The following is a 16,109-nucleotide window of genomic DNA, read 5'->3' as shown; positions in this document are numbered from 1 at the left end:
CCAGCCCTGGTTCCTGACCACCACCATATTTACTGACCAGAATCATTGCTATAGGGAACATTCACTGAAATGCTCATTAACCAAGTTAGGAGGAAAGTGAACATTATTTTAATGAGCTAAATATAGCAGATGTCTCCTCCTCCTTATTTGTTTTCTCTCTCCCTATCTGCATTAGGCAACTTAATTACAAAGCAGGGATATCTCCTAAATCCCCAAAGTGGAAACTGTTCTTCAAGTCTGAGGTTATAAGTTCTTAAACCCACCACAAGATTATCCAAATTTCCAAACTTCCTTCTTGCATTTGAATTGTGGCTTCTTTTAATACTACCTAAATATTTTTGGTCTGTAAGTAGACTATACACTTTTGGCAAACACCAATACTTTAAAAATATCTCAATGTATTCAGAAAGGACATCTCCTCAATTTATTTTTCTGTGGCTGGGAACAAAGTAACAGAATTTTGGACACCTCTAGAAGAAATATCATTCTAATATTTGCACAGGCAAAGAAAAACTGCATGTCGTGAACTGGCAACTATATTATTATTATAAGGCTAGAAAATGAATTTTTTATTGTTTTTTAGACACCAACCTTTCATGGTAGCCTTATTACAAGCCAACTCTGTGTAAATAAAAGAAAACGATATTTAACAAGTAGAAATAAATGTGCATGATTCACCAGCACAGTTAACTCAAGATTTTCCAACCTTATAACCACAACCGATAGGAAGATTTATCACCACAGCTGCCTGTGTTAAACCTCTTTTCCTTGCAGTTGAAGGAATCAAATTTCTTCTTGGAGATTAGTCATTTGTGGGGGTGTCGCCAACTGCAAAATGCTTCTGTTATGAATGAGGTGCACTTCTCTGTTACTGTCCTCCAGCCCTAAGTCAGTGAGTAATTTTCATCTCTTTATATGTCTTTTCCCACCTAACATCAGGAACAAATTTTAATGACTTACACAGTCAAATTTTCTTTAGTTGTTACTCAAACTGAAAACTTCAGATGGTACTGTTTCTGGTAACATGATAAACTTACAAGGAAAGGTAGGATGAAATAACATTTCGGCACATGTTTACAAGGATGAAATCTAAGCTGAAGGAAAGGTCTATGTGGGGTGTGAAAGTGAGAAGGGAGCTAAAGTTTCTTGGGTGGTATAATTGTGCCAGGCACTGTGTTAGGTTCTTTATAGAAATAATCTCATCTGATTCTTGGAACAGTCCTGCCAGAGGCTAGGTGATATTCCCATTTCACGTATGAGAAAACTGAATTGCTCAAGATTATGCAGCTTATTAGTGGCTGAACCAGAATTTAGACTTTGATCCAGCTGACTCCCTTGCTTTTGCTCTGTATTTCAACATTCTGCCTATGGAGCATGAAGAATTACCTAATTATATGCAGCACTAATATAAATATACAATAAGGAGATATTTGATTCTGTGTCTAAATAAGAAAATCTTTTTTTTTAACATCTTTATTGGAGAATAATTGCTTTACAATGGTGTGTTAGTTTCTGCTTTATAACAAAGTGAATCAGCTATACATATACATATATCCCCATATCTCTTCCCTCTTGTGTCTCCCTCCCTCCCACCCTCCCTATCCCACCCCTCTAGGTGGTCACAAAGCACCAAGCTGATCTCCCTGTGCTATGTGGCTGCTTCCCACTAGCCATTTTATATTTGGTAGTGTATATATGTCCATGCCACTTAAAGCCAAAGGAGTCTTCAATGGGTCATCTGTTTTACTACCTACTGAAAGCATATAAAACTGACAGGGCTCTGTCTTTTTCTTTCTTTTATTTTTAAACACTTCTGGAAACATGCATTCCAAAATTTGCCTTGTCCCTCTTCACAATTTCTGGTAACTGTTGTCTTCATGAAATCCTTTTATCTAATAAGATTTTCCCATCACCCTTTAAGATCTTGTTTGGAACTATATGGAGATGGCAGGATGTGCACATAGTAAGTTTCTGTCATTTGAAAATGGATGTCAGAACAATTAAATAGGGTGAGATTTCAACAAATCCACCAGTTGCTTGGTTTATTTCATGTCATTTTGGCTAGTGATGTTTTTCCGTTGAATTGACTGATAGCTTTAGCTACATATACACTGTCTAATTTAACATGCATAGGTGGTTTTAATATGACACATAAGAACAACAACCAAAAAAAAGGTTGAAAAGCAAAGAAGTATTTGAAGTATTTCAAGCATTCACAACTGGATCATTGAGCTTAAACTTAAAACTTATTACTTGCTGAGTAATATTCCAAGTAATAATTTTCAAGTTTAAGCTCAATGATCCAGTTATAAAAAAAATTATTATGCTCTTCTTCCTGCAGCGGCAACAGCAGCGCTTGGCAGCGGCAACTTGAGACTGCGCCTGGGGCAAGCCCCCCCCAGGGTGGTGCTCAACTGAGACGGGGGCTCAGTGCCCGAAGGGGCTGCCCCTCCAAGAGCAGAGGCAGCGAGAGGATGTGTGTGCACCGGTCCGCACGGCGAAGCAGTAGGGACGGAGCCCGGCACCACCTCCCGGTTCTCCCTCCAGGTAGTCAGGGCCTGTTGGACCAGAGTCTGGCTCGGCACAGCCGCCGCCGCCGCCGCCGCGCCTTGGCCTTGGTGCTGGCAGTGGCCGCCACCGAGACAGCCACGCGGGCGAGCATCCCCAGGCAGTACGTCAGAGGTTGTTGTCAACTGCGTCCCGCCCTCACTGAATACATCCCGTTCTGCACACATCCAGTGTGAGGGCAGGAGAGACGGAGGAAGATGCCGGAAGAGTAAGATGTGGAGATCACCTTCCTCCCCACAGATATATCAGAAATTCATCTACACGTGGAACAACTCCTACAGAACACCTACTGAACGCTGACAGAAGACCTCAGACACCCCAAAAGGCAAGAAACTCCCCACATACCTGGGTAGGGCAAAAGAAAAAAGAATAAACAGAGACAAAAGGATAGGGACGGGACCTGCACCAGTGGGAGGGAGCCGTGAAGGAGGAAAGGTTTCCACACACTAGAAGCCCCGGGTGGCGGAGGGGGAAAGCTTCGGAGTAGCGGAGGAGAGCACAGCAACAGGGGTGTGGAGGGCAAAGCAGAGAGATTCCCGCACAGAGGATCGGTGCCCTCAGGCACACACCAGCCAGAGGCATGTCTGCTCAGCCGCCGGGGCTGGCGGGGCTGGGAGCTGAGGCTCGGGTATCGGGTTTCAGTTGGAGCGCAGGGAGAGGACTGGGGTTGGCAGCGTGAACACAGCCTAAAGGGTCTAGTGCACCACGGCTGGCCTGGAGGGAGTCCGGGGAAAAAGTCTGGAGCTGCCGAAGAGGCAAGAGACTTTTTCTTCCCTTTTGTTTCCTGGTGCGCGAGGAGAGGGCATTAAGAGCACTGCTTAAAGAAGCTCCAGAGACGGGCGCGAGCCGCGGCTAAAGGCGCAGACCCCGGAGACGGGCGTGGGACGCTGGGGCTGCTGCTGCCGCCGCCACGAGGCCTGTGTGCGAGCGCAGGTCACTGTCCACCCCCCCTTCGGGGGAGTCTGTGTAGCCCGCCACTGCCGGGGTCCCGGGACCCAAGGACGGCTTCCCCGGGAAAGCGCACGAAGCGCCTCAGGCTAGTGCAACGTCATGCTGGCCTCTGCCACCGCAGGCCCGCCCCACACTGCGTGCCCCTCCCTCCCCTCAGCCTGAGTAAGCCAGAGCCCCCGAATCAGCGGCTCCTTTAAACCCGTCCTGTCTGAGCGAAGAACGGACGCCCTCCGGCGACCTACACAAAGAGGCGGGGCCAGGTCCAAGGCTGAGACCCAGGAGCTGTGAGAGCAGAGAAGAGACAGGGAGATCTCTCTGTGCAGCCTCAGAGGCAGCGGATTAAAGCTCCACAGTCCGCTTGATGTGCCCTGCATCTGTGGAGTGCATGAATGGACAGCGAATCATCCCAAATTGAGGAGGTGGACTTTGAGGACAAGATTTCAGATTTTTTCCCCTTTTCCTCTTTTTACAACGAATTATCCCAAATTGAGGAGGTGGACTTTGAGAGCAAAATTTTCGATTTTTTCCCCCTGTTCTCTTTTTGTGAATGTGTATGTGTATGCTTCTGTGTGAGATTTTCTCTGTATAGCTTTGCTTCCACCATATGTCCCAGGGTTCTACCTGTCCGTTTTTTTTCAATAATTACTTTTTAATTTTAATAACGCTACTATATTTTATACTTTATTCTATTTTACTTTATCTTCTCTCTTTCTTTTTCTCCTACCTTCCCTTGCTCCCTCCCTCCCTCCACCCCTCCTTTCTTTCTCTCTTTCTTTCCTTCCTCCCTCCCTCCCTCCTGTCTTTCTTTCCTTCTTTCTTTCTTTTTTTCTTTCTTCCTTTCTTTCTTTCCTTCCTCCCTCCCTCCCTTCTTTCTTTCTTTCTTTCCATCCTTCCTCCCTCACTCACTCCTTTCTTTCTTTCTTCCTTCCTTCCTTCCTTTCCTTCTTCCTTGCTTTCTCTCTCTCTTGCTTTCTTCTACTAATTCTTTCTTTCTACTTTTTCTCCCTTTTATTCTGAGCCGGGTAGATGAAAGGCTCTTGGTGCGGCAGCCAGGAGTCAGTGCTGTGCCTCTGAAATGGGAGAGCCAACTTCAGAACACGGGTCCACAAGAGACTTCCCAGCTCCACGTATCAAGCAGGGAAAATCTGCCAGAGATCTCAATCTCAACACCAGCACCCGGCTTCAGTCAACGACCAGCAAGCTACAGTGTGGGTCACCCTATGCCAAGCAACTAGCAAGACAGGAACATAACCCCACCCATTAGCAGAGAGGCGGCCTAAAAACATAATAAGGCCACAGGCACCCCAAAACACACCACCAGACGTGGACCTGTCCACCAGAAAGACAAGATCGAGCCTCAACCACCAGAACACAGGCACTAGTCCCCCCCACGAGGAAGCCCACACAACCTACTGAAACAACCTTAGCCACTGGGGACAGACACCAAAAACAACGGGAACTACGAACCTGCAGCCTGCAAAAAGGAGACCCCAAACACAGTAACATAAGCAAAATGAGAAGACAGAAAAACACACACCAGGTGAAGGAGCAAGATAAAAACCCACCAGACCTAACAAATGAAGAGGTAATAGGCAGTCTACCTGAAAAAGAATTCAGAATAATGATAGTAAAGATGATCCAAGATTCTATTTCCAAGATCCAAAATATTGGAAATAGAATAGACAAAATGCAAGAAACAGTTAACAAGGACCTAGAAGAACTAAAGATGAATCAAGCATCAATTAAAAACACAATAAATGAAATGAAAAATACTCTAGATGGGATCAATAGCAGAATAACTGAGGCAGAAGAACGGATAAGTGAGGTGGAAGATAAAATAGTGGAAATAACTGCTGCAGAGAAAAATAAAGAAAAAAGAATGAAAAGAACAGAGGACAGTCTCAGAGACCTCTGGGACAACATTAAACGCACCAACATTCGAATTATAGGGGTTCCAGAAGAAGAAGAGAAAAAGAAAGGGACTGAGAAAATATTTGAAGAGATTATAGTTGAAAACTTCCCTAATATGAGAAAGGAAATAGTTAATCAAGTCCAGGAGGCACAGAGAGTCCCATACAGAATAAATCCAAGGAGAAATACGCCAAGACACATATTAATCAAACTGTCAAAAATTAAACACAAAGAAATCATATTAAAAGCAGCAAGGCAAAAACAACAAATAACACACAAGGGAATCCCCATCAGGTTAACAGCTGATCTCTCAGCAGAAACTCTGCAAGCCAGAAGGGAGTGGCAGGACATAATTAAAGTGATGAAGGAGAAAAACCTGCAACCAAGATTACTCTACCCAGCAAGGATCTCATTCAGATTTGATGGAGAAATTAAAACGTTTACAGACAAGCAAAAGCTGAGAGTTCAGCACCACCAAACCAGCTTTACAACAAATGCTAAAGGAACTTCTTTAGGCAAGAAACACAACAGAAGGAAAAGACCTACAATAACGAACCCAAAACAATTAAGGAAATGGGAATAGGAATATACATATCAATAATTGCCTTAAATGTAAATGCACTAAATGCTCCCACCAAAAGACACAGATTGGCTGAATGGATACAAAAACAAGACCCATATATATGCTGTCTACAAGAGACACACTTCAGACCTAGAGACACATACAGATTGAAAGTAAGGGGATGGAAAAAGATATTCCATGCAAATGGAAATCAAAAGAAAGCTGGAGTAGCAATTCTCATATCAGACACAACAGACTTTAAAATAAAGACTATTAGAAGAGACAAAGAAGGACACTACATAATGATCAAGGGGTTGATCCAAGAAGAAGATATAACAATTGTAAATATTTATGCACCCAACATAGGAGCACCTCAATACATAAGGCAAATACTAAGAGCCATAAAAGGAGAAATCGACAGTAACACATTCATAGTAGGGGACTTTAACACCCCACTTTCACCAATGGACAGATCATCCAAAATGAAAATAAATAAGGAAACAGAAGCTTTAAATGATACATTAAAAAAGATGGACTTGATATTTATAGGACATTCCATCCAAAAAGAACAATACACATTTTTCTCAAGTGCTCATGGAACATTCTCCAGGATAGATCATATCTTGGGTCACAAATCTAGCCTTGGTAAATTTGAGAAAATCGAAATTGTATCAAGTATCTTTTCCGACCACAATGCTATGGGACTAGACATCAATTACAGGAAAAGATCTGTAAAAAATACAAACACATGGAGGCTAAACAATACACTACTCAATAACGAAGTGATCAGTGAAGAAATCAAAGAGGAAATTAAAAAATACCTAGAAACAAATGACAATGGAGACACGACGACCCAAAACCTATGGGATGCAGCAAAAGCAGTTCTAAGGGGGAAGTTTATAGCAATACAATCCTACCTTAAGAAATAGGAAACATCTCGAGTAAACAACCTGACCGTGCACCTAAAGCAATTAGAGAAAGAAGAACAAAAACACCCCAAAGTTAGCAGAAGGAAACAAATCATAAAGATCAGATGAGAAATAAATGAAAAAGAAATGAAGGAAACGATAGCAAAGATCAAAAAACTAAAAGCTGGTTCTTTGAGAAGATAAACAAAATTGATAAACCATTAGCCAGACTCATCAAGAAAAAAAGGGAGAAGACTCAAATCAATAGAATTAGAAATGAAAAAGGAGAAGTAACAACTGACACTGCAGAAATACAAAAGATCATGAGAGATTACTACAAGAAACTCTATGCCAATAAAATGGACAACCTGGAAGAAATGGACAAATTCTTAGAAATGCACAACCTGCCAAGACTGAATCAGGAAGAAATAGAAAATATGAATAGACCAATCACAAGCACTGAAATTGAAACTGTGATTAAAAATCTTCCAACAAACAAAAGCCCAGGACCAGATGGCTTCACAGGCGAATTCTACCAAACATTTAGAGAAGAGCTAACACCTATCCTTCTCAAACTCTTCCAAAATGTAGCAGAGGGAGGAGCACACCCAAACTCATTCTATGAGGCCACCATCACCTTGATACCAAAACCAGGCAAGGATGTCACAAAGAAAGAAAACTACAGGCCAGTATCACTGCTGAACATAGACGCAAAAATCCTCAACAAAATAGTAGCAAACAGAAGCCAACAGCACATTAAAAGGATCATACACCATGATCATGTGGGGTTTATTCCAGGAATGCAAGGATTCTTCAATATACGCAAATCAATCAATGTGATACACCATATTAACAAATTGAAGACGAAAAACCATATGATCATCTCAATAGATGCAGAGAAGGCTTTCGACAAAATTCAACACCCATTTATGATAAAAACCCTACAGAAAGTAGGCATAGAGGGAACTTTCCTCAACATAATAAAGGCCATATATGACACACCCACAGCCAACATCGTCCTCAGTGGTGAAAAACTAAAACCATTTCCACTAAGATCAGGAACAAGACAAGGCTGCCCACTCTCACCACTCTTATTCAACTTAGTTTTGGAAGTTTTAGCCAGAGCAATCAGAGAAGAAAAGGAAATAAAAGGAATCCAAATCGGAAAAGAAGAAGTAAAGCTGTCACTGTTTGCAGATGACATGATACTATACATAGAGAATCCTAAAGATGCTACCAGAAAACTACTAGAGCTAATCAATGAATTTGGTAAAGTAGCAGGATACAAAATTAATGCACAGAAATCTCTGGCATTCCTATACACTAATGATGAAAAATCTGAAAGTGAAATCAAGAAAACACTCCCATTTACCATTGCAACAAAAAGGATAAAATATCTAGGAATAAACCTACATAAGGAGACAAAAGACCTGTATGCAGAAAATTATAAGACACTGATGAAAGAAATTAAAGATGATACAAATAGATGGAGAGATATACCATGTTCCTGGATTGGAAGAATCAATATTGTGAAAATGACTGTACTACCCAAAGCAATCTACAGATTCAATGCAATCCCTATCAAACTACCACTGGCATTTTTCACAGAACTAGAACAAAAAATTTCAAAATTTGTTTGGAAAAACAAAAGACCCCGAATAGCCAAAGCAATCTTGAGAACGAAAAACAGAGCTGGAGGAATCAGGCTCCCTGACTTCAGACTATACTACAAAGCTTCAGTAATCAAGACAGTGTGGTACTGGCACAAATACAGAAAGATCGATCAATGGAACAGGATAGAAAGCCCAGAGATAAACCCACGCACATATAGTCAACTTATCTTTGATAAAGGAGGCAGGAATGTACAGTGGAGAAAGGACAGCCTCTTCAATAAGTGGTGCTGGGAAAACTGGACAGGGACATGTAAAAGTTTGAGATTAGATCATTCCCTAACACCATACACAAAAATAAGCTCAAAATGGATTAAGACCTAAATGTAAGGCCAGAAACTATCAAACTCTTAGAGGAAAACATAGGCAGAACACTCTATGACATAAATCACAGCAAGATCCTTTTGGACCCACCTCCTAGAGAAATGGAAATAAAAACAAAGATAAACAAATGGGACCTAATGAAACTTCAAAGCTTTTGCACAGCAAAGGAAACCATAAACAAGACCAAAAGACAACCCTCAGAATGGGAGAAAATATTTGCAAATGAAGCAACTGACAAAGGATTAATCTCCAAAATTTATATGCAGCTCATGCAGCTCGGTAGCAAAAAAACAAACAACCCAATCCAAAAATGGGCAGAGGACTTAAATAGGCATTTCTCCAAAGAAGACATACAGACTGCCAACAAACACATGAAAGAATGCTCAACATCTTTAATCATTAGAGAAATGCAAATCAAAACTACAATGAGATAGCATCTCACACCGGTCAGAATGGCCATCATCAAAAAATCTAAAAACAATAAATGCTGGAGAGGGTGTGGAGAAAAGGGAACACTCTTGCACTGCTGGTGGGAATGTGAATTGGTACAGCCACTATGGAGAACACTATGGAGGTTCCTTAAAAAAGTAAAAATAGAACTACCATATGACCCAGCAATCCCACTACTAGGCATATACCCTGAGAAAACCATAATTCAAAAGAGACATAGGGCTTCCCTGGTGGCGCAGTGGTTGAGAGTCCGCCTGCCGATGCAGGGGATACGGGTTTGTGCCCCGGTCTGGGAAGCTCCCACATGCCGCGGAGCGGCTGGACCCGTGAGCCATGGCCGCTGAGCCTGCGTGTCCGGAGCCTGTGCTCCACAATGGGAGAGGCCACAAACAGTGAGAGGCCCGCATACTGCAAAAAAAAAAAAAAAAAAAGAGAGAGACATGTACCAAAATGTTCATTGCAGCTCTATTCACAATAGCTCGGAGATGGAAACAACCTAAGTGTCCATCATTGGATGAATGGATAAAGAAGATGTGGCACATATATACAATGGAATATTACTCAGCCATAAAAGGAAACGAAACTGAGCTATTTGTAATGAGGTGGACAGACCTAGAGTCTGTCATACAGAGTGAAGTAAGTCAGAAAGAGAAAGACAAATACTGTATGCTAACACATATATATGGAATTTAAGAAAAAAAATGTCATGAAGAACCTAGGGGTAAAACAGGAATAAAGACACAGACCTACTTGAGAATGGACTTGAGGATATGGAGAGGGGGAAGGGTAAGCTGTGACAAAGCGAAAGAGAGGCATGGACATATATACACTACCAAACGTAAGGTAGATAGATAGTGGGAAGCAGCTGCATAGCACAGGGAGATCAGCTCAGTGCTTTGTGACCGCCTTGCGGGGTGGGATGGGGAGGATGGGAGGGAGGGAGACGCAAGAGGGAAGGGATGTGGGAACAGATGCGTATGTATGACTGATTCACTTTGTTATAAAGCAGAAACTAATAAAAAAAATAAAAAATATTTAAAGGTAAAACATAAAAAAAAAGAATTATTACTTGCTAATTAATGAACCAGCTTAAATAAAGCCGACCATAAACGAGCATTTTAGGTGGGGAGATGTAGCATATTTGCCTCTTTTTTTTTTTTTTTGGTCAAGAATAAAGTCAATCATCTAGCTACGCCCCTTTATGAGAGTAATAATTCTGTTTAACCCACTCTTAATGATTGTCTTACTTAATGAAATATAAGTATCTAACAGTCCAAACAACTTAATAAGCCTTTCCTGATATACGGTTCTACAAGACAGAAAAGCAAAGAGAAAACCTGTATTTCCACCATTGGATACTTGAACAGCTGAGTCTAACCCAGTAAAACAAATGACACACAATAATCAGAGCTGCAGAACAGGAACTCTAACAGGCTATTGAGATGCTACTCTTCTTATTTTCCTCATGTAGGTGACATTATGCTTTGTCTTCTTTCCTAGTACTTGAGACAATTAAATGGGCAGTCTAAAGAGAGGCAATGCCTCTGAAGGGACTGAATTCATCCTTGTTGGATTTTCCCAACAGCCTCAAATCCAGGCTGCCTTCTTCTTAGGATAGCTGTTTTTCCAGCTGGTCACAATGTTTGGGAACAACCTATTGTTGTTGTAGTGAGATGGGATTCTCGATTTCATACTCCTAAGTATTTTCTTCTCACTAATTTATCCTTCCTTGATATCTGTTACTCCACCAGCTCAGAGCCATATATGTTGGCCCAATGCTTCAGAGACTTCTGCATCATTTCCTATACCAGCTGTTATGCCCAGATGACCACATCCCTCTTTCTGGGGATGACAGTGTCTCCTTGCTATCATGGCTTATGGCAGGTTTGTTGCAATCTCCAATCCCCCGTGTTACACCATCATTATGAACAATCGGGTTTGCATACATTTGGCCTTGGGAACCTGGGCCAGTGCCTTCTTAGTAGCAGTCACACCAATCATTGCAATCCCTGATTGTTATTGTGGGCATAATATCATCAACCATTTTACCTGTGAGATCCAGGCCCTGCTGAAGCTTGTCTGCTCAGACACCCCTGTCAGTCTAATTCTGGGTCTGGTTATCAGTGTGTTCACACTGCCTCTGCCATTCACCTTCATTCTCATTTCCTACTTTTGCATTGTTGTTGCCATGCTGAAGATCCGTTCTGCGGAGGCCAGACTTAACGCCTTCTCCACTTGTGGATCCCATGTAACTGTGGTCACTGTATTTTATGGGACAGTCATCTAAATGTACCTGAAACCTCAGTCAAAGGAATATCAAGAAGAAGACAAAGTCATCTCAATATTTTATGAAGCAGTTACCCCCATGTTAAATCCCCTCATTTATACTCTGAGAAATAAGGATGTAAAAGGTGCACTTAGGAAGTTAGCCAAAGGAAATGAAAAATCCTAATGGCTCTCTTTATAAGCCTCTCCAATGTGCAAGAATAAAAATGAAAACTCAGTCCATAAAATTTCAATTTATGTTTTTAAAAACAAACAACAACGAAAATCTTAGTGAGCATTCTTTCCGTGGTCATCACTAGGCACTCATCAAGTCTACCGTGAATGTTAACATTTTGTCAAGCCATATTAAGAGCTAAAGCCATGAATGTGCGCAAAATAGTTCACAAAGAGAATAATACTAGTAGGTAGGCAAAGGTGACTGCTACAGCCATAGTAGCGCATCAGGAAGAAGTTTCTTTTCTGGGATACAAACCACAAGATTTTTGCAACCAAACATCTTTGTATTTGCCACACAAGATAGATGGAATTCATATATAGGACAGTGGTTATGCAACCATAATAGAGCATTTGCTCCTCACATCACATTTTATAGATGTCTGACCCAATTTTGAACCTAACAGACAAATGACCTCTCACTTCCCACATTTAGGTGAAAATATCTCATGCCAAGACATATCTTTTGTTTGTAAAGCACTTTATCATTTAAAAAGTGTTTTTAAATAAATTATTCTAGTTTATACTTATAATATCTTATTTTTAAATAGTTTGTATATTATACATATTAATAAATATTTTCTCAACCAACATTTGTTTCTGCAAATATTAAATTTCCATCATATCAATTTCTTATAAAAATGTCTAAACTGAAATTGTTATTCTTTTGCCTTCTTCTATTTCTCTGCCTTCTTTTCCATGGTGTGCTTTAGTGACCCTCTGGCCATTTCTACTCCCACTTCTCATACACATTCATGAGCTTCAGCATTTCTGCTCTACTCAAAAGTGTTCATGGCCAAGATTGTGATTATTTTTCTCCTTTTTCCCAATTTAATAAGATGCCATATGCAGTTTCTATTGTTGTCAAGCAACATTTATTTTACACTTTGTATTATGGTAACTTGGTGATTCTTTTTCTCATCTTAAGTTGATTGACTCCAGAAACCTTCTGCCATAGCACATTCAGAAGGTAGTTATGTCTTGCTTCTAAAATTTCCTTTATTCCCAGAGCCTTCTCTTGGGTAGATGACTATCTGGTCACAATACTTTCTATCCTTGGCCTTTTTCTTCACTTTCTAAAGGTTGATTATTCTGAAGGTATATTATCTGACAAATTATATATATACATGTATACATATATTTAGTTATATTATGTGTAATATATATAAATATATATTATTTATATAAATTAATAGTAAATTAAATTAAATATTTAATAAAATTAAATAAAATAAATTTAAAGTAAATATATAAATTATATAAAATATATTATAAAGGTATAATATAATGTAATTATATTCCACACTGCACTTTGTTGGTGGTTCCGTGTATATAATTGAAGCTATTTGGATTGTGGGCAATGGATTCAGAAAGCTTTGGTTCAAATTTAAGCTCTACTATTTATTAGCTATGGCATCTTTGGCAAATAACTGCTCTGTGCATGGCAAATAACTGCTCTGTGCATCAAGTTCCCCACCCATAAAATAAAGATAATAATAGTACCCTTCTTATTGTGCTGTTGGAAAAATTAAATTGATAGTCTATTTAAAGTTCTTAGAGCAGTCCCTAGCACATAGTAAGCATTCAATAAATGTAGATATTATTGCTATTTTCTAAAAGCTTCCAAATACTCCTATTCTTTGTTTTCTAAAATCATTTTCATTTATGCATCATTTTCTCCAGGGTGTGCAATGAGGAGCCTCACCAGCCCATTCTCTAATTTTAGAAACACAGTAATATCACATTTCCCTTTGGCTCTCACTTTTATGGCTTTACTCTTAATCTGGTTGACTCCTATTCCAGTTCCTCTGACCTATGCTTGATATATTTTAAGTAGAGACAGCCTCAAACTTAGGAATGAGTTATGTCCAAAAGTTAACTCATAAGTCATCAGCTTGGAACTCTGAGCACGTTTTCCCCACTGAGACAGGATAGCAACATTCCAAGGGCAGTTCACCAACACCTATTTAGGTCATCATTCTATCACTAATAATACTAAAGGCCTTAGGAGAATTTTTTAAAGTATGTTTATTGGAAGATAGGTTTTGAGTCCCCATTTGGATTCTAAAAGCACAGGCACTGTAAGGTGGCATTAATGATAAAAAAAAATCTGCCATGAGGATCTGTGTAACCACTCTCATGACCTGCTGGGTGTATGAGGAAATCTCCACAAGATGTAAGAGTGAGACTCAGGGAGCTTTTCTAGCAACTAAAAATGTAGTAACTTGCTTCTATGTATGGGTCATGCACAATTCAGAGGACTGTTTTTTATGTTAGTGCTGGTGTTGAATGACTTGCTAACAGAAGGCCTGGGGTCATTCATTCCATAAAGATTTAAAAAGTGGCTACCGTATGTTAGGAATACAATCCAAGTAAGTCATTTTCTTGCCTTTGAGAGGCTCACATTTGAGTTGGGGAGTAAATAAGCATAGTGAAGAGCTACAGATACTGCGATCCGTATTTGTACAAGTTACAGAGACCAGTTCTAACTTGGCAGTCAGGAAATATTTAATAGAAGAGATGACACTTTTAGTAGAGTCTTGAGAGAGGAATAGTTTGCCAGTTGGATAAAGAAGGACAATTTTAGTGGATGCAATGTGAACAAGTACAGAGGTATAAAACCCAGTTTGCTGTACTTCCAGATACTGCCAATTCAATTCCCACAGAAGAGGGTGTGGGAAGTGTTTTAGCAAAATATAAAACTTGAAAAGAAAGCAGAAGGCCAAATTATGGGAAGACTGTTATGCTATATTAAGGAGTTTGCACTTTATTTATTCTATAGGTTAACAAACTACAGCCTAAAGGGCCAAAGCCAGCTGTTGGCTTGTATAGCCCATGAGCTAAGAATGGTTTTCAACTTTTTAATGGATGTAAAAACAAAAACAACAACTAAGAAGACTATTGACAAAGACTGTGTGTGGCCTGTGAAGCCTGAAACATTTACTGTCTGACCTTTTACAGAAAAAATTTTGCTGAGCCCTGCTATAGGTGGTGGGTAACTACTGAAAAGTTTGGGCAGATCAGTAGCATGTTCAGAATTATGGAGTTTTTTTGTTTTGTTTTGTTTTTGTGGTACGTGGGCCTCTCACTGCTGTGGCCTCTGCCGTTGCAGAGCACAGGATCCAGACGCGCAGGCTCAGGGGCCATGGCTCACGGGCCCAGCCGCTCCGTGGCATGTGGGATCCTCCCGGACCGGGGCACGAACCCATGTCTCCTGCATCGGCAGGCAGACTCTCAACCACTGCGCCACCAGGGAAGCCCCAGAATTGTGTTTTTCAAAGCTCAATTTTACAGCAAATGTGTAAAATTGATTGAAGAGATAGAAGACTGGACATAGGGCCAATTAGGAGGCTGTTAACAATAATCTAAGACCTGATGCAGACCCAAACTAAGGCTGTAGCAATACGGATTTGGAAGAAACTTGGGTCATTAGAGTAAACCTTCCTTTTTCGTTTTTACATGCAATTTCATTCACATTCAACATTCATTTTCTCAGAAGCAAGATCTTTAGCACAAATATAATAAGGGGCCTCGGGGTTGGGTGACCTCATCCTCAACATCATTCATTTCTTTCCTAACATTCCGTGAGCACAGAGAAATATGAAGAGAGCAAGGTCCAAAGTCACTTAGTTGTGTGTTTTACTCATACATTACAGTCCTTTCTCTGACCCAGAATAGCTTTGTAAGGCATATAAAATTGCATTTTGTTCAAACAAAATGTGTTTATTTAAAGATAATAAATATCCTCTGGCTTCTCATATGATCTCTGAAGTCCACTGATCACCTGTCACTCGTTTAGACATAGTGTTGCATCTCATGCATCATGAATAGTGCCACCATGAGCCTTAATAAAAAGATTTCTAAAAATAGTGTTTAGTAATGTCAGTGACTCCCAGTTTCTTTTTCTTTGCTCAAATGCCATTAACCCGCCTTGTTTTATCATATTGGTCATTTCTTTCTTATCCCATATACCACAGAAACCACAGATATAATCATTTTGTAATATATACATATATAAAATCACTATGCTGTACACCTTAAACTTACACAAGGTTACATGTCAGTTATATCTCAATAAAGATGGGGGAGGAAAGAAACCCACAAATAAATACTTGCTCAGCCCATGCAAATACAAGTCCTAGAATAATAATATCTAAATTTTGTTCAAGATATGTTCACAAATATTGTTTCATTTGAGCTTCACAACAGTGTGAAGTCACTTTACAGATGAGAAATTCAAGGATCTGGAAGCTGGAAAGATTTGTC

The 16,109-nt window shown here is 40.2% G+C and overlaps 1 pseudogene; it reads left to right on the top strand.

The window, feature by feature from the left end:
- The first annotated feature begins 2,765 nt into the window (after positions 1 to 2,765).
- On the top strand, positions 2,766 to 11,796 carry LOC132481511 (olfactory receptor 13H1-like; annotated as a pseudogene).
- The last annotated feature ends 4,313 nt before the right edge of the window (positions 11,797 to 16,109 follow it).

This window comes from Mesoplodon densirostris, chromosome X (genome assembly GCF_025265405.1).
Source record: "Mesoplodon densirostris isolate mMesDen1 chromosome X, mMesDen1 primary haplotype, whole genome shotgun sequence".
NCBI classification, from domain to species: Eukaryota; Metazoa; Chordata; class Mammalia; order Artiodactyla; family Ziphiidae; genus Mesoplodon; species Mesoplodon densirostris.
Note: the sequence above shows the minus strand (reverse complement) of the source record. Positions and strands in the feature narration are given on the sequence as shown.